The sequence below is a fragment of the Pseudophryne corroboree genome, chromosome 1 (assembly GCF_028390025.1).
Source record: "Pseudophryne corroboree isolate aPseCor3 chromosome 1, aPseCor3.hap2, whole genome shotgun sequence".
NCBI lineage: Eukaryota > Metazoa > Chordata > Amphibia > Anura > Myobatrachidae > Pseudophryne > Pseudophryne corroboree.
In genome coordinates, this window is record NC_086444.1 from 577,963,351 (window position 1) to 577,989,473 (window position 26,123).

The following is a 26,123-nucleotide window of genomic DNA, read 5'->3' on the forward strand; positions in this document are numbered from 1 at the left end:
CTTGTCAAATTCCAGGACCACTCACATAACCTCCATAAGCTATCCTACCCAATTACATCCCCTCTATACAGTCCACAAATAACTTTACATACTTCTTCACTTTCACATCCCACTGACCCTAGGCCAACATTCCTGTGTCTTTGGGTCATACTGCATACCAAGAACCTCTGCAACCTGGCTGGATCTAAATGCAATACAGTATGCAGCACTTACCATTGTATATCAATATCTAATTCCCTATAGATTATAACTTTGCGAACAGGGCCGTTTTACCTCCTTGTCTGTCTGTTAATACCCAGTTTTGTTTTATTACTGTTCTATTACTGTTTTATTATCAATTATAAGAGGGGTATTTATAAAAGCTTGGAAAGGGATAAAATTGTGAGAGATAATGCAATAGCTAATCAGCTGCCACCTTACATTTTACATGCTTTGTTTGAAAAATTACAGATTGGTTGGTACTTTATCTCTTACAATTTTATGTCTCTCCAAGCTTTGATAAATAACCCCCATAAAGAACAATCCTGTTAGTTGCAGAAAATATTCCAGCTTCATATAGGGGATGTAGTCAAGTGTCCAGTGGTCGGAATCCTGGCGGTCAGCATACCGACGCTGAGATCCTGGCCGCCAGGATGCCGGCAGGGGGCCCAGGGCTATTCCCACAAGTGTGTGTCCACGACACCCATAGACAGTGACGAGCGGTGGAGTGAGGCAGGTGAGGCAGAGCCTTTCCTGTCATACTTACGTTTGTACCAGAGTTTTGACTGTATAAAGTATATGAAAAAATACAAAGAATATGTTTGAAATATCTTCTTTACGTTATTCTAATGATTTTTATAGCCAAAACTCTGGAGTAAAAAGTCTATGGCAAGTGAGGCAGTGCCTCACCTGGCTATCTTTTCAGCACATCTCTGATCAAAACTCACCAAATTTCCAGGAGTTTATACTGCTGCACCTGTGTATAATGCCCAGATGTACCCTTTGGCTCATATTTTGTGTGTATATCGGACTCTGGTGCTAGCTAGTGCCTCCTTAGCCTTTTAGCTCACCGCACGTCCCTGCCCATAGAGTGGGAATAGAACCTGTGGCGAGCGCAGACTGGCGAGTGCATTTTGCTCACCCACCTGCCGGCATCCTGGGATCCCAACCACCGGTAACCTGAACCCAACCCTCATATAGGAATGTAATACATAGAGAAGTGTTCTCTTACCACTAACACAATCTAATCATCCGAATACACGAAAATTGAACATTTGTGAATTTCACAATATAACTGGAATTGCTTATATTTTCATTCCCAAATGCAGTCAGGTACGGTTTTAATCACTCTTAATTGGTTTTAATCACTCTTAATCTAGCATTTCAAAGCAGCATTGTACAAACTAGTAACATATTTGCAGTGAATACTATCTACATCAGTGAAACTTGTTTCACCTTTCTATTTCATAAGAATGGTATTTGCTCCTACATGTATTCGCTGTATCAGCAACAGTAACTGATAATGGATGAGCTGTACATACAGATAACATATGGTGATATCACTGAGGTATCATATCACTGTAGTTCATTACAAAAAAAAAAAAAAGTCTTGGGAGATTCCAAAGTTCATATAATTGCATTATATTTAAGTCTGCCAAAAAGACTCAAAAGGTTATTTAATAATTTAGCTCATGTAGTGCACATGTATTGTAGCCTATATCAACCAATCAGATATTAACCATCAAATATAAATAGATGTGCGGTTCGGTTTTTTAGAAATCCGAACTCACTTGAATTTAGGAGATCCGAGTCAAACTGAGATTCTTTTAGGGGATCTGAGTCGAACCTAGTCGCAATTCTGAGCTTCCCTTGGTTCGGAAATCGAATTTAAAATCAGAATCTTGGATTTTAGATTGCTTTTAAGCCTCCTCCCTCGTGATTTTAGGTGCCATTACACACAGAAGAGTGTGGTCGGAAATGCCTGTTATTTATGTTAAAAATAATCTAGGAACAAAATAGGTCAAAAGTACATAATTTTAGCTATTTTTATCACTTTTCAAGAAAACCAAAACCAAAGCCAAATCAGAATCCAAACCAAAACACTTGAGGGTGGTTTTGCCAACACAGAAAATCAAAAACAAAACATGAGGGTCTGTTTGCATCTCTAAAAATAAAGCACAACTTATGATCCTGAAGACAAGCATTTTTTTAATGGCTGACAAGCATCTGTGGGAGTCCTCAGAGAGTTGGAGTCTCAGCCATGCCCGCAGACAATAAGTTGAACAGTGTAGTCTAGTGGAAGTTTCTTGTCAAGGCACTGCTGTTGGTGGAGCAAACTGTCAACCTTTTCCCTCTACCCACCATTCTGAGTGACAGTAGGTGCAGTTGATCGTCCTAAATGTCTTCTGTGTACTAATCATCTAGATCTCTGCCCAAATGTTTTGTGGTGCTATGGAAGTCTTGGTAACCATCTTGTGAATACTTTGGATATTTGGTGGATTCCGTCTATAAAATTGTAAATCTTTTGTATGAAGGAGGTTTTCTGCAACCTTAAGCCAGTGCTTGTGGTTCAGTATTATTATCTTAGCAGATACATACTGTAGTCAGTGCCATTTCTAGCAATGGGGCAAGACATATGATCACACTGCTTCCCCTCCTCCCTCCCATAGTACTCTGCTCGGGGGTTGGAGTTTCACTAAATGATGCGGTTGTGTCGTGGCGTCACTCACGACGCAACCACGTTGTTTTGCAAAAAATCTGCCCCTTGAGTGGAGTACTATGGGAGGGAGAAGGGGGAGCTGGACAGCAACGGTTCCTGAAGAAGCCTTGTTTAAGGTGAAACGCGTAGATCACAGATCGAATCGATCCTGCACACTGCCGATCAGCACTGAGAACGGCGTGGACAGGTTATCTGCTGGCGGACTCCGGACTCACCCGTTGTGGGAACACGGGACACTATTGGACCTTGCATATGGACTCTGTGCATGAATTACCTTGAGGTATTTGCCTGTTTTGATCATCTACAGTGTTTTCGTCTGCATGAAATATCATTGGTTTGGGGAATGAACTGCTGTACAGACAGGCTTAGATAAACATACCATTTGACTTTCCCCTTTCCTATGTGAACTAAATCAAGTACTGCAGCCATTTGTCTATATCAATCAAACAGCTACTATTCAAACAGAGTGAGTAAGTCGCAAACCCGCACACCCCCGGCTTGTATAAGCACCTTATCATCCTTTATAGGTGCAACATTTTTTATTCTATTTTTATAGACAGTACAAGGAACGTTTTTGAGTTCTAATACTGGTCTGGGACACTGCGTATTTATGTTTTCATGTTTTATGTAGTTTGTCTGTTTTGTTTACCGGTAATAGGCCAGACATTATTTTTACATACCTCCTATTGAGAATATATTTGGAGTATATCTAGGAACCGTTTCAGAGATATATAATTTTTAGAACATTAATTTTGCAAATATACTTATTTTTTAATAAACAATTTATTCACCATATACACAGTGTTATCAATCATTTACTCGAACTAGCTTGCGCTGGGGATATCCATTTATAAATTCTTGTCTATAGAGTGGAATTAGGTAGTGATTCCATAATCCCTATAGCAGCATTTTGGGTACAGTGATTGTTTAACTTCTCCACTAGCGCAGTGCCACATCTTTCTTTTGACTAGCTGGACAGCAACGCTGGTGGCTAACACTAGCGGGTATACATCCCTGGCAATGAGCATTACCCTTGGCAACGAGCATTACATACGCCTAGGAATGGGCATGACACCCAGAGCCGGAGCATGAAACTCCTGGCAACGAGCATGGAACCCCTGGCAATGAGCATTACACACCCCTGGGAACAAGCCGGACACCCAGAACCAGAGTATGAAACCTCTGGCAACAATCATGGAACCCCTGGCAATGAGCATGGAACCTAGAGCATGAAACCCCTGGCAACGAGCAGGTAATTTAGAAGTAATTAGAAGCTTTACTATAGGGCATAATGTATCACGGGCATTGTGGTGTGTGGTATAATATAGGCATAATATGGTGCAAGGGGGCATTACTGTGTGGGACTTAATATGGTGGAATCTTTTTCTTTCCTGTGGTTGCCGAGGTCTCTTGGTGCAGGATCAAAAACTATAGTGTAAGGTAGTGGGGTGCATTTTTTTTACTGTTCGCACTGGGAGCCAAATTGTCTAGAAATAGCCCTGACTATAGTAAAAGACTTTCTTATAAGAATGATGCAGGGCCTGCTAAATCAGATGGATTGTATTATCCAGTCCTCCTGCCAGTATAAGGTACTATCAAGTCGTTGTCAGGTTTAACAAAATGAACTTACAATGGGCCTGATTCATGGATGGATGCAATGTCAGTTTTGGATGCAATGGAAGGATTCACACTGCACATGTTTATTCTCAAAGTGATTGACAGTAAAAGATTATTTGTGTAAGGTAATGTGAGAGTAGCAACTGAAACGCAGGCGCGTTGTGACCATTTTGGAAGCATGTCACAGCTTGCGACTGTGATCCGGTTACTATACATTGGCTCTCTCATCTTACTGCCAGCAGCCATGCTAGGCAATCATAGGGTTCCACATAAGGTCAATATTTGAACGATGCGTGTCCAATCATTGCGCCTTTGTACGCAAGAGGTGGTTCAAAGACACTGCCAGTGGACGTCTCAGTACACATCTTGGTGTCTGCAACATTGGCATATTTGCGCACAGCTGCTGTGTACAAATTCACAGCTGCGGTGTCATTAGTGTATATCTCTGAGTCTGGCCCAATGTGAGGATTTACAAAATGCAATCATCCGCATTTCCACTAGGGGCAGGAGACCTGAGATCTGAATGTTCTTGGCTCCTAGCAGCTGCTTAGACTGGTGCTATATATTAAAATTAAAACATTCCACTATGAAGAATTTTTGCTCATATATAAGCATTTGTCTTTCTATCTCCTTTATGGGCTCTTTAACTATATGTTTATATTATCAGACAGCGATGTTTATTTTATGACCCTGGACACGACATACAGTAGATAGCAATGCGTGGCTTGAAAGAACAAAATGTAACCTGAAATACTGTATAAAGTAATACTGTATACAGGTTGAGTATCCCATATCCAAATATTCCGAAATACGGAATATTCCAAAATACGGAATTTTTTTGAGTGAGAGTGAGATAGTGAAACCTTTGTTTTCTGATGGCTCAATGTACACAAACTTTGTTTAATACACAGTTATTAAAAATATTGTATTATAAGACCTCCAGACTGTGTGTATAAGGTGTATATGAAACATAAATGAATTGTGTGAATGTACACAAACTTTGTTTAATGCTCAAAGTTATTAAAAATATTGGCTAAAATTACCTTCAGGCTGTGTGTATAAGGAGTATATGTAACATAAATGCATTTTGTGCTTAGACTTAGGTCCCATCACCATGATACAGTATCTCATTATGGTATGCAATTATTCCAAAATACGGAAAAACTGTATCTAGTTAAAGTTACTCAAGATCATGTACAAGCCAATAGCAGTGGGAAACTTTCTTTATAATTCTATTTATATGTGTGAGGATGTCAGTGTTTCTGCCAATGTTAGTTTCAATGTTAATACAGCTATTTTAAATAAAGTATCCTAATTTCCAGGATGAAATATCAAGTGCAAAAATAATTTTGCTTATTAGATGAGGGCCTACTTACCTACTTTCCCAGAACCTCAGGGAAACACTTGAATTTAGCGGAGAATTTCCAAGGTACCAAAACAGTGGGCAATTGTCATGACCCCCAGCTCTCACCAGTGAATGTGGGATTGGCAATGATGTATGATGATTGCGATGATGCAATTTGTGGTGCCCACCTGGACCGCCCTGTCCAGGAAACTACTTGAGAGGAACTTGACATGGTCACCAAGTATGCAAAGAGATGGATGTACTGGAGGTGATACTGAATCTTTTTCCAGAAAATGGATGGTCACTAGTTTCACTGCAATCATGCTTGTATTTATAAAAGAGCCAAAGGTGCCCAGACTCAAGGCAACAAAAGCAGTGCACCGCTCAGCCTGCATGGCATTGTCCCAAATCCCACAAGTTGTTCTTTTTGTAATATTTTTTACATCTCAAACCATGGTACCAGCTTTCTGTTCATCCTATGGCCTGCTTCCATACCTGAATGCCCCATTAATCATGTGGAAAGAGCAGAACCATATCATCTACAAGGCAGGGCAGGTGTCCACATAGAGCCAGGTGGATTCTAGGGGGCCTACCTCTCCTCTGCCACTGGCATATTTTAAAATCAATAACAATGAAAAACTAGTTCAATTTCATAACCCACCCAGCAGGGTCACCCAAGAGGGAAGGGTTGGGCGTTGTCATCAGGCACACTGATAACAATGCTGATGCCTTGAAGAATGTGACAGTGGTACCGGGTGTTACACACATGGTGACAGAGCTGGCAAGGGAGGTCACTGTGGTCCTCATGCCGGCAGCGGGGCGAGTGCAAATGAGCCTCTTGCGGGCAAGGTGGCACGCTATATATTCTCCCTCCAGGGAGGTCGTGGACCCCCAAGAGGGAGAATAGTTGTCGGTATGCCAGGTGTCGGGATTCCGGCGCCGGTATACGGAGCGCCAGGATCCCAACAGCCGGCATACTGAATACCACCCGTTTAATTTACTGTCACATGTGGGGGAGGGGGTGTACTGACATTCTCCCACTGATCATGTCCAGCTGAGACAAACTTTGTTGAATTATATTATATAGATTTACAACAAACGTGACATGGATGTGGGTCCTGGACCAGTATAACACTTTGGACCACAAAGCATCTTGATCTGGCTCTGGGATACAGTAGCACTAATTTAGGAAAAGTGGACTATTATTAAGCCTCTAATGCAGGAGATATCTCAAATATCTCCTGTGTATTTTTATCACACCTCAGTCCTTATACAATATATGGGGACACGCAGTGGATTCAGTGAGAAAAGGAAGGAAAAGATATCGGCTGCGCTTAAGGTGCTTTACAAATGGGTATAAATCATGGAGAGTTGACCACCTTCTAAATAAAATTGGTTTATTACGATATAAAATACATCAACAACAAATAAAATAAATCATATAAAGCATAATAAATAAATAACTGTACTCTGAAACACCATGAAATAAACACACAGTATCAATCAAGATTTATATGTAGTATTCCCCTGATTCAGGGTATGGGATTGATACTTATTTAGAGATTGTAACAATGATGCGACTAAATAGTTACAATTAAACTATCTGCAATATATTGTGGCTAAGAATAGATAGAGACAGCAAACTTTGGGGTTTTTTTCTCCAATAATCTGAGACAGAAAAGGGGCCCAACAGTCAGGTGTGCAATAAGCAATGTGCAGTTTTACCTCTCCTGTGGGCTGGTGCTACCGAGCGTCCTCGGTACAATCCTGTATGAAGCCCACCGTGTGATGTTTAAGGAGAGAGACTTGATTAAGGAATAATTATCCAGATTAGCTGTTACGTTGAGAGTCCCGGATGCAGGATAATTACCTGTGTGTTACCTTGGGCTGGTGGAAATCCTTTTGGTGCCCTAAGCATAGGTGTTAACACATCTTCCAGGACGTCAAAGAAGCACACGCTGAGGCCGCTAATTGCGGTGAAGATTCACAGGTGTGATGTTAACCAGAGCCGTTGCACTGGTTTGTGTGAGGCTGGAATGCTGTCCCACGGCCAAATAGCCATTTTAGGTGATGGAGGCTGGCGCTGTCTCACAACCAGATATTGCTGTGAAGTGATGATGCGGGCTGTCGTTTTTCCCACTGCCGGGAACAGCCGTCTGATGATAAAAAGTCACGTTAATCGTGACGAAACGCGTTAGGCTCCTCCCCCTTTTTTTTTGACTCTGATTCACCAGCACCGCAGCTTCAAGGAACTCTGTCTACAGCGGTGAGTTCTCCAGCCTGCACGGTGGCTATATTGTTACCTCTGTACGGCACTAGTCAGCACTGTCAGACGGCTGCAATCGGCAGCGGGACATCGTCAGCATTTATCATCAGACGGCTGTTCCCGGCAGTGGGAAAAACGACAGCCCGCATCATCACTTCACAGCAATATCTGGTTGTGAGACAGCGCCAGCCTCCATCACCTAAAACGGCTATTTGGCCGTGGGACAGCATTCCAGCCTCACACAAACCAGTGCAACGGCTCTGGTTAACATCACACCTGTGAATCTTCACCGCAATTAGCGGCCTCAGCGTGTGCTTCTTTGACGTCCTGGAAGATGTGTTAACACCTATGCTTAGGGCACCAAAAGGATTTCCACCAGCCCAAGGTAACACACAGGTAATTATCCTGCATCCGGGACTCTCAACGTAACAGCTAATCTGGATAATTATTCCTTAATCAAGTCTCTCTCCTTAAACATCACACGGTGGGCTTCATACAGGATTGTACCGAGGACGCTCGGTAGCACCAGCCCACAGGAGAGGTAAAACTGCACATTGCTCATTGCACACCTGACTGTTGGGCCCCTTTTCTGTCTCAGATTATTGGAGAAAAAAAACCCAAAGTTTGCTGTCTCTATCTATTCTTAGCCACAATATATTGCAGATAGTTTAATTGTAACTATTTAGTCGCATCATTGTTACAATCTCTGAATAAGTATCAATCCCATACCCTGAATCAGGGGAATACTACATATAAATCTTGATTGATACTGTGTGTTTATTTCATGGTGTTTCAGAGTACAGTTATTTATTTATTATGCTTTATATGATTTATTTTATTTGTTGTTGATGTATTTTATATCGTAATAAACCAATTTTATTTAGAAGGTGGTCAACTCTCCATGATTTATACCCATTTGTAAAGCACCTTAAGCGCAGCCGATATCTTTTCCTTCCTTTTCTCACTGTATCCATAGGCACACGCACAGTGCCAATTATCGGCAGCGCTCAGGTGAGATTGCACTTTGGTAGATCTATTTATTTATTTATTTAGGCGCTGTCAGTAAGTTGTTTCGGCACGCAGTGGATTCAGTATGATTTCCCGATGGACGTGATGCCGGCGGTCAGAATACAGACAGCAGCATCCCAACCATCAGAATCCTGACAGCCCACTGTAAAGTACCCTAACCCTCCGCTGCCCCCTACCCTAACCAACCCTCGCCGGTGGTGCCTAACCCTAACCCTCCTAGGTGGTGCCTAATCATCCCTTCCCTGCTGACTAAACCTGACTCTCCCTGCTTGGTTCCTAACCTCCCCTTCCAAGTGCCTAAACCTAACCCTCCCTCCCTCCCTCCCTGGTACCTAACCCTAACCTTCCTGTCCCTGCACCCTAACACTAATCCTCCTTCTCAGGCCTAAACCTAACCTCTCCCTCCCCCCCCCCACCTCCCTGTGGCAGGTCACCAGCGCATCCCTCTGGAAGGATGTTCAAGTTTCCGGTTGTCGGTATCCTGAGCGGCATCTGTATCTAGACGCTGGGCTTGTAGAGTCCTTCAGGATCCCGGCGTCAGTATATCAACAGCCGGGATCCCGTCCTTCGGGAACTTAACTGCATCCCCACGCAGTTGTGTTATGTATAAAGCTCCAACAACTCAACATTTTAGAATGTGTCTCTGGAAACTAATACTATCTTCAGACAGTGACATATCCAGACAATAAAGGTGATTGCAGGAACCATGCTGCATGTGCACAGCCCGGCCAATGCAAGTGCATCGCATTGGCTGTGAATGCCTCTGCCTGATTGATAAGTAGAGGCGTTTGCCAGAGCCGGCCTTAGCTATAGGCAGGCTAGGCATTTGCCTAGGGCATCCAAGCATGTCAAGGGGCATCCAAGCATGTCCCTGCAGTATCTCATGCTGGGAGGGACAGTCCGCAAACTAACTGTTACTTTCCAAATGTATTCAATCAGTACTTGTATACACTGCTGTTTACATTTGTAAAAAAAAATGCACACTGTGCCTTAAACTTCCTCTGACATGCTTGAATGCCCCTGACTTGTGAGACCTCAGACAGACAGCAGAAGCCAAGTAAATGCAATTCCTGGACCTGTGACATTTTCACTGACTGTATAAGGTTATTACTGGATGGCTTCTATAACACGTGTATTTTGGAAGACTGCTTCACAGAAACCTGACATCACCTATACTGCTTGTGCACATAGGGGAGGGGGACCCTGTTATCCTGTGTCCCTTATCCCTGTGCAATTCCCAGGTGTCGGCAGGGACATAACATGGGCAATGTTCTCCCCACACTTTATTTCCAAGTCAGTCCATGCCGTAAAATTCCCCTGCCACCCAGCACTGTAACGTGGTCAGTAAGTTGCGTTGTGCTTTTCTATATGAAACATCAGTGCAGCATGACTTTCGGACACATCAGACTGGAGGGCAGAGCATATCACTCCCACAGTATAAAGTAAAGGGCATGCAGTAACAGACACCAGCAAACCAGGGCCGGTTCCAGGGCTTCTGGCGCCCCGGGCGGCATTGGGGGGCGTGGCTTCATACAGGGGGCGTGGTCATTTACGCCCCCTGTACAGACTGGAATGATGCGCGGTGCACGATGACGTCATCGCGCACCGCACATCAAAGGTCCTTTCAACGAAGAGAAACTAGACGCGTAGCGTCTAGTTCCCTTCGTGGAGAGGACCTTGGCCGTGCGGTGCGCGATGACGTCATCGCGCACCGCACAGTAAAGGACCTCTCCACGAAGGGAAACTAGACGCGTACGCGTCTAGTTTCCCTTCCCAGCGGCCAGCGGCAGCAGGGCGACAGCGGGGGCCGGGGGACACACACTGCAGCAGCGGATCTTGCCCTGGTGCGGCGCCCTCCGGAAGGCGCCCTGCGCCCTCCGGAAGGCGGCGCCCCGGGCAAAAGTACTGCTTGCCCGTGGCAAGATCCGCTACTGCAGCAAACACACTGAATAGTGAAGAGAATGGACAGTTTCTACATGTTTGATATTGGTCTTTTTGTATAACCAGCAAGTGTGGCAGTATCTGTGGCAGTATATGTGTATTATGGGCATTACTAATGTGGGGCATATGTGTAAGGTTCCTTTACTGTGTGGAATTATATGTATTATGGTCATTACTGTGTGGCATTGTGCAGAGTTGAACTGGCCCACAGGGTAACCCCCCGGTGGGCCCCACTACCTGAGCGTTGCAGGTACAGATGCAGAACTAGCGGCGGAGCTAGGGGGCACCAGACAAAATTTTGCCTAGGGCATCAAATTGGCTAGGGCCGGCTCTGGCGTTCGCGGGGCCGGGGGGAGGCGTTGATGGACCATTGAGAGGGCAGTCTTGCCCTGCGATGGGTGGCCCCCAGCATGCGAAAGAAAGGATTGCAGATTCTGCTTTTTAACCAGAAACTAAAGCAATGGGGGTCATTCAGACCTGGATGCACGCAGGCTATTTTTTGCACTGCTGCAACCAGGAAATCGCCGCCTACAGGGAAGGGGGTTAGGGCTGTGCAGGGCTGCAATCGCTTGTGCAGAGAGCTGCACAAACAAAAAGTGTGTGCAGTCTCTGCACAGTTCAGGACTTACTCACCCGCTGCGATGATCCGGCTTGGAGCGGACGTCAGGAACCTTCCTCTTCAACGGCTGGGCACACCTGCGTTTTTCCGGACACTCCTCGAAAACAGTGAGTTGCCGCCCAGGTCTGCCTTCTGCCTGTCAATCTTCTTGCAGTCGCCGCTGCGATCGCATTCTTTGTTAGGTCTGTCACTCCGTGGCGACGGCCGGCGACAGTGACAGATGCGCCTGCGCATTGCCGCCCGCACGCAGGCGCAGTTCAGACCCATTCGCACGGCTGCGAGAAATTGCAGTATGTGAACGGGTCTGAATGACCCCCAATGACCTTACATTTTACACATCACAGGGAAAGGTTCCTCTCAGAGCTCGTCTTCGCATGTGATTTTTGGCAAACACCAATGATACATAATTTGTTATTGCCACAATATTTGGCAAAAAGAACTTACAATTATTAAGACCTGAATATTGGAAAATATGCCCCTTTGTAACATATTTCAAATGTGGCTATGCATATTTCATAAACAAGACCTCCTTAGCTGTTCAGTAATATGGTAAGGTATTTACTAATACCTTATCCTACACACAACAATCAAAGGCATCCTTTAGGGTTTCAAAGAATATAAGTTTGCAGCTCAAACAGCATTTTGATCCTTAGGACTGGAGGCTTGTTGTGTTGTGTTGTATTTGAAAGTGCCACATCTATTTAAATAGCCCTTGGGACAGTGATAACAAATGACAAGAGGCTGTTCATTCATAAGAGTTTCAAGAGGTGGAGGCAGTGCCTGCGAGTACACACACACAGGAAAAGTAACATGGAGGGGGAGTGACTTAGGTGGCAGCATTCAGAGTGAGAAGAATTCAGCACTGCTTTACACACCCCAGACATTACAGCACAGACAGTCTCTGTGCTACCATATCACACTCCTTGTCCCCGCTCAGTGCCTGGCAGCAATATTCCTGGTGAACTTGGCGTACTAACTTTTCTGAGATAAAGAAGGAAAAGACGAAGAAGACAATTTCACCTTGTCCTTCAACCCACTCCTGTCTCTACTGCAGTAAACTTGGCAGCAATTCTTTCCTGGTTAGTACTGATCCAGAACTTTGCATTCCCATTGACTCTTCTTATTCCTATTCAGATCTACTGCATGCTCCACAATGATGCTGCAAGCAGTTTGTGGATGTGTTTCACTGTGACGGAATTGGAACTTACTGGAGAAAGGAGACAGTGTGTCTGGAAGAATTTGGAGAAAAGGGGAAAAGAGACCTACTGAGGCTTTTATTTCTGGCTTCGCTCCTGGGGTTGAAATTTTTGCAACGTGGATCACTAAGCAGAGAGTCAGAACAGGTAAAGTCATTAACATTTTATTACTCCACAAGTCAATGCTACATGTGTCACATTAGCCATTATAAAATCTTATGAGTTTGTTAACATTTCACAGATGTTGAGTTGTGACTGCTCTGATGTTGACTAGCCCTTAATTATTTTATGACCTATTATGTCTGAATTGTATTTTTAACACTGAGCATAAAAATAATGATGAAGGTTTTGAACCTGCTTTTATTACACACATGACTATTAATATTTATGATAAAGACATTTGGTGAAATGATTATGACTCAAGCTTGGTTTACTTTGGTGTGTAATGCACACAGCTGGGGGCGTCATTCTGCAGGGATACAGATGACAACTTTCACTGGCGTCTAAGTCAGAAGCTTAAATTTATATTACAAAATAATACGGGATAAAATATCTCTGCGGTCTATTCATGATGCAGTAAAAAGTGTGGAGAAGTGAGGCGATGGAAAGTTGCCCATAGCGACCAATCAGCATTGATGTAACATTCATAATTTGCATACTATAAAGTTATACAGAGCAGCTGATTGGTTTCCGTGGGCAACTTCTCCACTGGCTCACTTCTCCACTCTTTTCACTGCTTCATGAATAAATTCCAAATCCTGGAGATTAAAACTTTTTAATTTTTTCTTAATTGCTTCATTGGAAATATTAATTGCTACATTTTCAGTCATAACCAAATGTGCTTTGCCTGAATCACACTAACTATTACATTTCAGCCTGCTTACTGTATATAGCAAATATGCACATAAAGGGGGATATTCAATTGTCAGATAGGCAAAAAAAAGACACCCAACTGACTTTTCAAACATTTGAATTTCCCCCATAGTATCTTAAGGATATATCACATAAGTAGCTCTGCAAGTTGCCATCACCATCCATGAAATGTGTATACAAATGTTTGTACATTGACTAATGCAGAATATTTCTCCTTATGTAGATTTTAGCTATGCTTTGTTTTTTTAAGACTTTATTCTTAGCATGTGTTCATATAATACTTGCACTATACAATATATGCAACATCAATAAGACAGTTAAACAATCCTGAGCTGTGATTGGCCATGAACTCTTGATCATCAGGAGATTGGTGATAATGAATAGTCCCCTGCATTTTTCTTATATAATAGGTTCTTCTCTTCCTATGCCATGCTGGAGAATATCCAAGTTAAAGAAACTATGGGTTAGTTAGTAAGGTTATTAGATTATTTCACCTGTGGAAAATCCAGGAAAGCATAAATATACAGTATGGCCACTTAGAGGTACTTAAGAAGAGAGATTAGGAACTGTGTTCTGTTATACTGCAGACCTTCTCATCTCTGACTGTGAGTTTGCCCTAATGAGTTCAGGCTGCTGACTTTGATGTCCTGTGCTCTTTGATGTCTGTGTGCTCACTGCATCTTGAACAGTCTTATTTGCGTCCCTCCGCAGTTTGAATAGATGATGGAGCCTCATGCATCGCCCACCACACAGTCATTGCCTGAGCTTGTAGTGGTGTCTATTTTCCACTCGTGCTTATCCTCCTCCTTCCTCCAGATGTGCAGGGAGACCCCGCCTGAGAATTACCAGTGGTGCCACCTACTTGCCATTTGCTATACCTGCAATGTTCCATGTAATCTTCTTGACAAAATGTAAACATAATAATCACAGTTTGAGCCAAGCATAAAATAAAGGTAGATATAATTCTTGAAAGTTGCATAAAGTTATGATGAAGAAAACTATAATAAATTTGTACAGTACCATAGGGGAGGATATGAGGAAGTTAGCTATCTTTTCCTTTCAGATAGCTGTTGCCACAATTAACTCTTACTGATAATCTTATAGATGTGCATGTGTCTGTTATAAAAGAATTAGCAATGCTCCTCAGTATTCTTTACAAGCATTGGTTTTGGTCCACTTTTGCAAAATTTCTTGAATTTTGTTGGTACAAGTGCATCCCATTTTCCTGTGCTCCTGACGTTACAAAGAGAAAGGCATCACTTTTTGCAAACACCAAATAATATTAATTAAATATATCTATCACTTCCTTGTGCACACTGTGGGAAAAGATAAAAGTCCTTTGGAACATATTTAAAAGGCTGTTATTTGGAGATGCCATTTTGGGATCATGTCATAAAACACATAGTTACAGACTTTCTGGCTGCCCCCGCCAGGAGAGGGCAGGAGGTCGGCTAAGCAGGGGGGGGGGGGGGCGTGACGCGTCAAATGGAGTGGGGCGAGGGAAGTCAAAGGAGGCTGTATGGAAGACGTGGTTTCCGTGACTGCATCACTGTGACCACTCCCCCATTATACAATCCAGCTAGATTACTGGAATTGCACAGCGGGGGGCGTTGCTACGATTTCACAAGTAAGCATAAATCGCGTCATGGCCCAGCTATGTAGTGGATGGCAGATGGCAGCGGGAGACTTGTCCACTTTTGGGGAGCCTCCCAGCTATTCCGGGTTAGTTTGATTAAACATAAGTTAATTAAGGCCGCTTTGCCAGCTAAATGGTACAAGATGCACAATTGGTGCCATGGATATAATTAAAATAATAATGCATGTTGATAGAATTTTTGGGTTTCCTCTATATTTTTAGCATGTTTAACTTAAAGGAACGTGATCAAGTAGGCCAATAAGATGCCACAAGCACGGAGCTTACAATTTCCAATTTGCCTTCCTACTCGCACTTATTTTCAGCAGCCATTATAGAATGGTAAACAAACTACTTTTGTGGGTGCTATACTCATACTTGCCAATTCTCCCAGAACAACTGAGAGACTCATGTAATTTGGGCGGCTCTCCCAGATGCCTTTGAAGAGTGGGCAAGTCAACCCTCTTCAAAATACCGGTAATCGTGATAATGTAAATCAGGACTGATGCCACGATGACACGGCATAGCATCAGGACCACCACACCGCTGACTCGACAACAATATACCTCCTCTGCATATCCAAACAAGGGCAGCCTGAAAGTCATCAGCTATGACTATACTACCTGCAGAAGGGTGCAGTGCAGCAGGTGAGGAACATACACTGGTCAGTGGAGATTTAACAGGAGACTAAACAGTTTTAACTGTAGATTTAAATGATAAATTGTTAGCTTGCGAGCAGGGCCTTCCTACCTGTATGTCTGTCTGTTTTTACCCAGTTTTGTTCTATTACTGTTGTTCTAATTGTAAAGCACAACGGAATATGCTGCACTATATAGGAAACTGTTAATAATAATTATAAAGTTTTCCAAAAAAGTTATTTCAAGTCTACACATCCTGCTGATATAAAGACTACATGATGATCCTACTCCAGATGGCACTACAGTTGTACTCTAGAACTTTGAGGGTTTATGTCTTGTCTATGGTAGGAGAGTATCTCATATAAAAGATTAAAATGGATAAAAGGATAAAAACGGAACCCTTTCCCCTCTTGGGTTTTTCAGATTGTAATTTCTTATATCATGGAATCAAACAGAATTATTTGGCATTTCTGACCACTGACCACTCAAAAATACTGTGTCATGTCAAAGCAATAAATAAAAATAAAACAGCAATGGCAAATCAAATCATTTTAGCAATTAATTACAAATACAAGCAGACTTTTACTGATGACATAAGTCTTCAAGCCTTGCTATGGAACACCTAAATAAACCTTGGTGGAATCGGTTGTCTTAAGAGGTCACATAATTCTGTGACTGGAGCCCATCTGTGTACAATTATAGGGTTTCAATTGATTTCAAAATAAACAGACCAGTCTGTCAGAGTTCTCAGTGTGCATTTCCAAACAAAGCAATAGTAGAAAAAGTTATGGAAAAGCATCAATCAGGGCAAAGTCATCTTAATGGAAGGGTGGGCTAGAGTGCAGTATGTTCACTCTACTTGTGCCCTTGGAGTCTTTGCTTTCACCAGCACCAGTGCTATCTTTATATAGATATCACGGGAGAGATGGCATCTCAAGCAGCTTAATCATTATAATCATCAATATGATCCTTGTTCAAGGGGTAGAGCACAAACAACAAATATGCCTGACAGATGTATCTGTGGCTCTGTCCACCTCTAACTGTAGTTAATGTTACTTGGCATTCTCTTACATGCAACTTCCCTACCCTGTTCAATGTCAATATGCACAAACTGTGTAATATTTATTTGTTACCAGTTATTTATATATCGCATACATATTCCATAGCACTTTGCCCATTCACATTGGTCCGTGCCCCAGTGGAGCTTAAAATCTATGTTCCCTACCACATACACACAGATACGCACCAGTGTTAAAAAATTTTCGGAAGCCAATTAACCTACCAGTATATTTTTGGAGTGTGGGAGGAAACCCACCCAAGTACGGGGAGAATATCCAAACTCCACACAGGGCTGTGGTGGGAATCAAACCCACAACCTCAGTACTGTGAGGCAGTAATGCTAACCATTACACCATGGACACAGTCATACATATTTTGGGTACACATATGCAGAACAGAAAACTGTATTAAATGCAAAGGAATGTGTCCATCTGTAAATGACCCCTAAAAACACAAATACGTACAAAACAAGATTGTTACTTATTTTAGAACATATGGCTGTATATTGTAAGTGGAAAGAAGCCTTATATGTTTCACCACTAACTTGTACTTTTCCTATACTAAGTACAGTCCTCAGATAAAGCTTTTATTGTAGTATTTATAAACTATTTATAAACTCTTCTGATTCTTATTTCTTAACAGTTACTTATATAATGGCAGTATATTCAGTTGCACTTTAGAACTGATTCTTGCATACAGTAATACACAAAATAAACACAATACATATGTCTAATCTCCAGCATCAAAGCATGACCTGTTGCTCTTGAACTTTCACCTCTTTTCATCATTTCACTTATTCAGACAATGGCATCCTGTAGTTGTTCTTTATTCCCCATGCTAGGTTTAAGGTCAAGTACTGTAGTCTCAGGCTTCCTCTAGCCTAAAGCCTTTAACAGCTCTTACTATCAATGCTTTACATACAGGAGAAAGCTACTGTACTATATATCATTTGCATTGCCCAAATGTGCAATTTTACTTGTAATCAATGTTATATTACGGGTTTTTTTGTCATGAACTAGTGGCTAGTGGATCAAATAGTGTTCAGGGCGCTATTTTATATAATGTTAAATGGATATTTACAAACTTCACATGTACTCCATGTATAACTAATGTATAACAGGACAGTGATTGTACTACAAAGCTATATACAGGGGCAGACACAACGTAAGGCATCTATGGTATCATGGAGTATGTGGGATTGTCATGGCCGCAGCTGTGGTGGAAACCCACTCATTGTTTGTCAGAGAATACAAAAGGCAGCTACTCAAACCTAATAACCTGGAGATAAGCCAACTCAACCAGCTAAGAGATGACAGCTAACACTGTACCACTGTACTCCTGACAAGTCCCTGTATTATTATTTACTGCAAACCATTTCCACAACAATGGGAGAGGAACAGAGAGGAACCTACCTCAGCTGTATGCGCTAGTACAATATGCTACAGTTTGTCTTTCCTTCACAAATCATTCTGATTTTTTCCCACTGAAGCAGTACTGTATCAATTCTTAGGAAATGATGGGCAAGAATCACATTCCAAAGTATGTTGGAATGGACAGGTGTAAAACTGCATCCTGCTAGCATGGAAGGCTGAGCTAGAGTAAGTGAGAAACGGGTGGGAAAGCCCTAATGATGTTAATAATATTAAAATGGCATTATTATCACAGGGCTCCCTCTGGAATTTTCTCACAATTGAGTAATTTTAAGCAGATTACATTTCCTATTACATGTATGGGAAATGCGATCTGCTTACAAAAAAAATTTAATTTAAAGGCTTGGAGGACATTTTTGTGATACTAAATTAATGTGAAAAGGGTGTGAAAACACCCACGTTCACATTATTTTATTAAAATAATATTGATAAATATGGCCCTTAGGGTACAATAGTGCCCAATCAGTGTAACACTAAACAGAAGGGATAATGTAGCCATCGTGTCAAAGATGCATACACAGACCCTCCATCAGCACCCTTCTGTCTAGTACAAAATGCTTTGCATCTGAGCTTCCCACTTCATTTATCATTGCAGCTAACTGTAATACATTAAATAACAGATGTTTTAAAAACATCCTTTCTCTACACTTAATCAATTCAGCCCAAGCAACTAACTTGTCTAGTCTTTTAAACTGTATCCCAGCATGAAACCAACCTGAAGTAAAATATAAATAAAGTGGCTTTATAAACTCAGTTTGAGTATCCTGCAATAACAAAACATGAACCGTAGTGCCCAGTGTGTAGCTTTAGGCTTCCTCTTCTAGGTCTAACTACAGATTTGAAAGAAAGAACAGTTCTCTCCTGAAACTAGGTATCACATTTCCAATTGCTTACTGATCATATCCAGACTTCCTCCCGGGACGTTCTCGCCAGAGCTTGCCCTAAGACATTTTAACCAATTTAGTTTGAAAGTTCCAATCACACGGCTCATTTCTTGCTCTATCTTACACAAATACATTTATATATTTCTGTTTATCAAATGGTAAATCAGATTTTTTTTAGTCTTTACAATTGTGTTTTCTTTTGAAATGCATTTATTTAATTGTAACTTTAATCAGCAGAAGAAAGGTGGACACATGGTTAATAAAATGGTAACAACACGTGCCAAAAGTGAAAGTCGGGAGTTAAGTTATATTTTCATAAAAGTCTACAGTGCTGTTTAGGCATTGTGTTTCCTTGCCTCTGCACTCAGGTAGTTCTAGCCATATCCAGATTAAGGGGGGATACAGGGCATGTACTCCGGGCCACCCTTTGTCAGGGGCCTCCCCGGCCAGAGCACACTGACATCACTAGCTTTCCCTCTTAGGCAGCAGCAGAAACAGGAGCCAGAATGCGAGCAGGACAGTATACAATGCAGGCAGAGATACAGGAATATTATGTTTCATGAGCTACCGACAGAGCTTTCTGACCAGAGGAGAGATAGGAGGGTGGAGAGAGCTGTAAGTGACACAGGGATCCAAGCTTCTACTCCTTCCCGCCTGGGTGTCTGAGTCCTGTGTAAAGTGTAATGTAACGAAACCATTTGGGTCTAGAGATAGAGACACACGCAAAGTCCTGCTGAGTCCTGTCCCAGTGTGTAAGTACTACAGAGGCTGCTGCTATTCTTGCATATGATATGATAAATTATTTTATTTTTCTATGTGTATCTTAAGGTTACGTTGTCTTTGTTCCACACAAGAAAAGTTTCTAAAATAGTTGTCTTTGAATTAGGTGGAGCTATAAACAGTACCCAGGCATTATTAAAACTATATCTCCAGAAGGATATAAATTCATTAGAGAGTGTACAAAGAAGGGCAACTAAAACAGTGCATGGCCTACATCACAAAACTTACCCGGAAAGGCTAAAAGATCTTAACATGTATAGTATGGAGGAGAGAAGGGAAAGGGGAGACATGATAGAAACTTTCAAATATACCAAAGGTTTTAACAAAGTTCAGGAGGGAAACATTTTTCAAAGGAAGAGAAGTATTAGAACTCGAGGACATACACTGAAACTGGAAGGAGGCATGTTCAGGGGAAATTTAAGGAAAAATTATTTCACAGAAAGGGTAGTGGATAAGTGGAATAGCCTCCCATCAGAGGTGGTAGAGGCTAAGACTGTGGAGCAGTTTAAACATGCTTGGGATAGGCATGTGAATATCCTTACAAGGAATTAAGGTTCAAAGAGGGTTGCGATTACCTAAAGGATAAAAAAAATGGGCAGACTGAGGTCTGGACGTTTGATTCCCACCAAGGCCCAAACTGTGAGGAGTTTGTGTATTTACCTCATGTTTGCATGGGTTTCCTAAGCGCACTCTGGTTATCTTTCCACAATCCAACAAAATGAACTTTTAAGCAGTGCAGGGAATCCCTTACTGCAGAGCCCCACCCACATACATACAAACTTTTCAGGGACGTGTCGTGAGTTAAATGGCTCAGGAGGCACTGGCTAGTACCAGAGCCAGATAAACACACAATATATGAGTCCAAGGACTCATGTGGTCATTATACAAAGGTGCAGCAGTATATACTACTTGAAATTTAGTGAGTTTTGATCAGAGATGAGCAGAAAATACTTTTTATTTCCGAAAATTGTGTGGTGCTCCCGGCCTCCCAGAAGAGTGGGCAAGTCTCCGGCTAGGTGTGATGTACCTGCAGCCTACTACATATACCAGCTTACCCTTCCGCAGTCCGGGAGTCGGACGAAAAAATCCCGTCATTGTGGCCCCGCCCCCTGCCTTGTAATGCCGGTAACCTCGTCGTTATGTAGTGGGGGCAGGGTCACGATGACATTGCTACACTGTCCCGCCCTCACATAGTTTTCCGCGCCCCCTCCATGCTGCGCCACAGCCCCCCGCTGTGCTGACCTGGCTGCTCCTTCCCGGAGGGGGCAGCAAGAATGTCGGCATGTATGCTCCAGAGTTTTGACTATAAAAATTATTAGATTAATATATAGAAGATATTTAATAGATTCATACAAAGAAGATATTTATAGTATATTCTTTGTGTTTTTCATATACTTTATATACTGTAGTCCTACAGAAGCATGTAGAACATCATGGGCTGGTATGTGCTGGGAGGGCAGCTGGTATTGGGGTGTGGGGGAAACACGTGTCTCTGGAAAGTAAATAACTAAAGAATTATACTCAAAAAAAACAATTGGCATTCAGCTGTTCTAATATCAATTCTAGACAGCAGGAAAGGTTGTCTTTGTTTATCTGTCTGTCTGTCTATCGTTCTATCTTAACCTAATATATACAGATTTGTTTAGCTGTATCACTGCATTATGGTATCCAAAAGGAGAAAAAGGAGTAAACGTAAAAAATACACAAGAAGATATCCTTCTGGCCGCCTCCTATGGTTTATGTTGATCGTAGTACAATAAATACAGTACTTACAATGTGAAATCCTTTCATGGGCAGTGGGCACATGGCTATAATGGCTTTCTTTTTAAAGAGGGGCCCAGCTCCTCGCTCCCCACTGTGTAATGACGCACAGAGACCATGCTGACATGATTGCCTTCATCAGGCACATCTACCAGTAATATCACAAGAGAGCGCTAAGTATCAATTACTATATCATAAACAATTTATTCAATACGCTCTATGGCAGCGTGTATTATTATCAGCAGTGAATAACCTTTTAAGTAATTTTTATTCTATGCATTGCATTTATATATGTTCTTAATTTATGTGATTGAATATATTTTTATGATATAGTAATTGATACTTAGCGCTCTCTTGTGACATTGCATGTCTCATATATATTTTCCTTTGATCTGAGTACCACAGAATACTCAAATGGGAGCTGCTCTAATTACATTGATATAACCATATTAATATAATTAAACAATTGGGTGACAAACAGTTTGTATTTATGTGCCTTTAAACAGAGCGCCTGATTTGATAATTTTAGGAGTTTATAATTGTCATGTACTAGACATCTACCAGTAAGCAGCACAAGTAGCAGCCTTAAGGGTCTATTCATGAAGCAGTGAAATGTGTGGAGATGTGAGCCAGTGGAGAAGTTGCCCATGGCAACCAATCAGCATTGAAGTAACATCTATAATTTGCATACTATACAATTGTACGGAGCAGCTGATTGGTTACCATGGGCAACTTCTCCACAGGATCACTTCTCCACTCTTTTCACTGCTTCATGAATAGACCCCTTACTCACTGAGGGGGAGATGTACTAAGTCTTGAAAAGTGATACATTTCATGGTGATTAGGTACCAGCCAATCAGCTCCTAACTGCCATGTTACAGGCTGGGTTTGAAAAATGACAGGAGAAGATTGGTTGGTACTTTGGGGTCTATTTACTAAGCCTTGGATGGAGAGAAAGTGGACAGAGATAAAGTACCAGACAATCAGCTCATAACTGTCATTTTTCAAACCAAGCCTGTGAAAAGACAGTTGAGTGCTGATTGGCTGTTACTTTATCTCCGTCCAAAGCTTAGTAAATAGACCCCTTTATCACTGTGCAATGTATCACTTTTCAAGGCTTGGTACATATCCCCTTTGATCTGCTAGTATAAATCAAAACATAAAGGCCCCACCCACCATACAAAGCAATAAGTGGGATCTGGGAGTAGGTCTTGGGAAGACCTCCAGGGCAGGCCTGCTATTCTCCTGTAAAGTTACCCTTACGCTCTAGGAGAATAGGAATGTATGATCAGGTGTACAGATGGGTCCACGGTTATCTTGACTAGTTTTCTGCGCCTAGGCATAACATGACTTATTAGCATTAACCCTTCATCTATTGTTCTCAGCTGCAATACAATACAGAGAACAATACAGCAGGGGATTAAATCATTAAAGGAGGGGATTAAGTTTTACTGGAAAGTCTCAATTAATCCTATTAAAGGTCAAGATAAACATGGACCCATCTGTATGCTAACCATGATGTAAGGTACTGAACTACTTCAGGCAGCATTTCATCATAGACCTCAGAGCAATTTATGTTTGGAACATAAATTGCCTCTCACACTGCAGCTGTATAGGTAGGCTTGCCATAGTATTCCTTTAATCCGGGCCACCTATAAATAACACAGGTTCTGTAGCTGGCTAAATTTAAGACAGCATTTCACCTGGTTTGTATCAGCCACAGAACCTGTATAAATCATAGGTGTCCTGGATTAAAGGGGCAATATGGCAACCCTACAGTACTGTATGGGTAACTGTCACAGCAACAAATGCTGCAAAAAGATGATGTGTTCAGGGAAAGGAATCACAATACCGACCCTATGAAGAATCCAGTAAGGTTACAAATAGCAGTTTAGACAATAGTTCCTGTAGACTACTAAGATTACATTCAGGAGGTCATGAAATTGAAATTTACACTTGTGTACTGAGTGACCTCTGTGTTCTTGGAGTGGGTGTAGTACTGGTGACCGGCGGTCTCCTGACCGCCGGTCACCTTACCGACGCCGGGATCCCGGCAGCATACCGACGCCGGGATCCCGGCGGGGAGGGGCGAGTGCAGCAAGCCCCTTGCGGGCTCGCTGCGCTCGCCACGCTGCGGGCTCGTGGTGACCTGCGGTCGCCACGGGTTCTATTCCCACTCTATGGGTGTCATGGACACCCACGAGTGGAAATAGTCCCTGTTGGTCGGCATGCCGACCATCGGGATAGTGAGCCGTCGGGCTCACGGAGGAGGTCATGTGACTGTCGGTCAGCTGACCGGTGGTCACATGAATACCACCCCTTGGAGTAACTGTGTAGTGCCTGCAATTTAGGAGTTGCCTGGATGTTATTTTAAAAGCCTTGGAGAGTGATAAATTGCACGGTGAGCTCCTCACTGTCATTTTTCAAACACAGCCTGTGACATGGCAGTTAGGAGCCGATTGACTGGTACTATTTATCACTCTCCAAGGCTTAATAAATTTGGCCATTAAATATATCATTTATCAGTGATTAAACATTTATTAAACATAAGTATAGATAAATAGCTCAGAGTGGTGCATATATAAATGATGGAGAATATAGTGATCAGATTATATGTTGTGTAGCCAGGCCCGGCCCGACGCATACTCAGGCTACGCGGCTGCGTAGAGCGCCGGACCGCTGAGGGCGCTGCTGCTTTCTGTGACAGTGAGCTGACGTGGACACGATCAGTCCCCTCTGACAAGCGCATAGCTGTTTAGAGGAGACTTGTGGCTCCGCCTCCCAGGCAGAGGTGGGCTGGCTTGGGGGGCAGGGTGACAGATGCCCCGACTCCTGAGCCCGTCCCATTTTCAGCACTTTGGGCCGGCCACCAGTCCCACTCCCTGCAGAGCAGAATGGACTGCACTTTTGCCAGAGGCTATGCCAGGTTAGTAGGAATAGTGTTGCCCGGCTCCTACACCTGTGGCTGCTGAGCGGAGCGGCTGTGTTACCCAGCCTGTAAGGCAGCTTACAGGCTTCCAAACGCAGACAGTGGTGAAGTGTACCCGCATCTCCAGACTCCAGCAGACACCTAGTGGCCAGCTGTGCATGAAGTAATAGTGCGTGGCCCCGCCGCCTCTCAGATGCTTTCACTCCTCTCCTGCCTGCTTTACCTGCCACCAGTGGGGAGCCATATGCCAGCACCGCTGCCCCAGGAGTCCCACACTGCCTTCACTGGCTCTCATTTCCTCCTGTCTCTGACTCCTCCTTACCACTAAAGCCCTGCAAACCCTCCCCCCCCCCCTTACTACACTCGCTTCCTCCTCTTAGCACAGCTCCAGTCTCCTGTCCCTCAACCTCCAATACGGACCATACCCGGCATCCTTGTGCCTGTCCCAGCCTATACATCCTGTACCCAGCTCCCACCTACTCTGTCTTAGGCTCTCACCTATACCCAGCACCCCTCTTAATTCTGTGGCAGCCCTTTCCTCCTTTCCCCAGCTCCCATCCACCTCTAATATACAGCACCCGGTCTCCCCTCCTCCTATCTCAGCTTAGCTTTGCCCTAATGTGTATATAAATATTATATATACGTAAACAATAAAAAAGGTTAGCAGGTTTGGGAGAAAACACCTTACTCCCCATACGAAGCTTAAAACATGGATATGTTAAAACACAACAGGCGCACAACCCTTAAAATAGAGATGCGCAGTGTGTATTGGGGGAACAAGCACTTAAATGAACCCATAAAGGTACAGCTAAAAAGTAATAAGCAAGTATCTTATTATGAATGGTCTATTGCACATATGGCACTATTGCACAACGAGCAAGGAACCCAGAGCATTAGACACCTGACAACGAGCAGGTAATTTAAAAGTAATTAGAAGCCTTACTGTGGGTCATAATTTGTAATGGGCATTATTGTGTTTGGGACATAAAATGGTGTTGGGGCATAACTGTGGGTGGCATCATGTGTCATGGGCATTACAGTGTGTGGCATATTGTGTAATGGGCATTACGGTGTGTGGCTTCATGTTTCATGGGCATTACCATGTGGAATGTAATGGGCTTTATGGTGTGTGGCATATTGTGTAAGGGACATTACTATAAGGAGGAAAAATGACAAATATTTTACGGGGCACGAATCAGGAATTTTTTAGTCAGGCATTATGTGTATAAGCGGCTCTACTGTGGCATAATGTGTATAAGCGGCTCTACTGTGGCATAATGTGTATAAGCGGCTCTACTGTGGCATAACGTGTATAAGCGGCTCTACTGTGGCGTAACGTGTATAAGCGGCTCTACTGTGGCGTAACGTGTATAAGCGGCTCTACTGTGGCGTAACGTGTATAAGCGGCTCTACTGTGGTGTAACG

The 26,123-nt window shown here is 42.8% G+C and overlaps 1 protein-coding gene and 1 long non-coding RNA gene across 4 annotated transcripts in view; one reads left to right on the forward strand and one right to left on the reverse strand.

Annotated features, from left to right (window-relative positions):
• LOC134900062 (uncharacterized) overlaps window positions 1-26,123 on the reverse strand; it is a 191,395-nt gene that overhangs the window by 80,326 nt on the left and 84,946 nt on the right. The gene's annotated exons all lie outside the window — the stretch shown is intronic.
• Window positions 12,377-26,123, forward strand: part of LPAR1 (lysophosphatidic acid receptor 1) — a 197,549-nt gene continuing 183,802 nt past the window's right edge. Inside the window, exon 1 of the mRNA XM_063914212.1 lies at window positions 12,377-12,858. The gene's annotated coding sequence lies outside the window, so the exon portion shown is untranslated. The remainder of the gene's footprint in view (window positions 12,859-26,123) is intronic.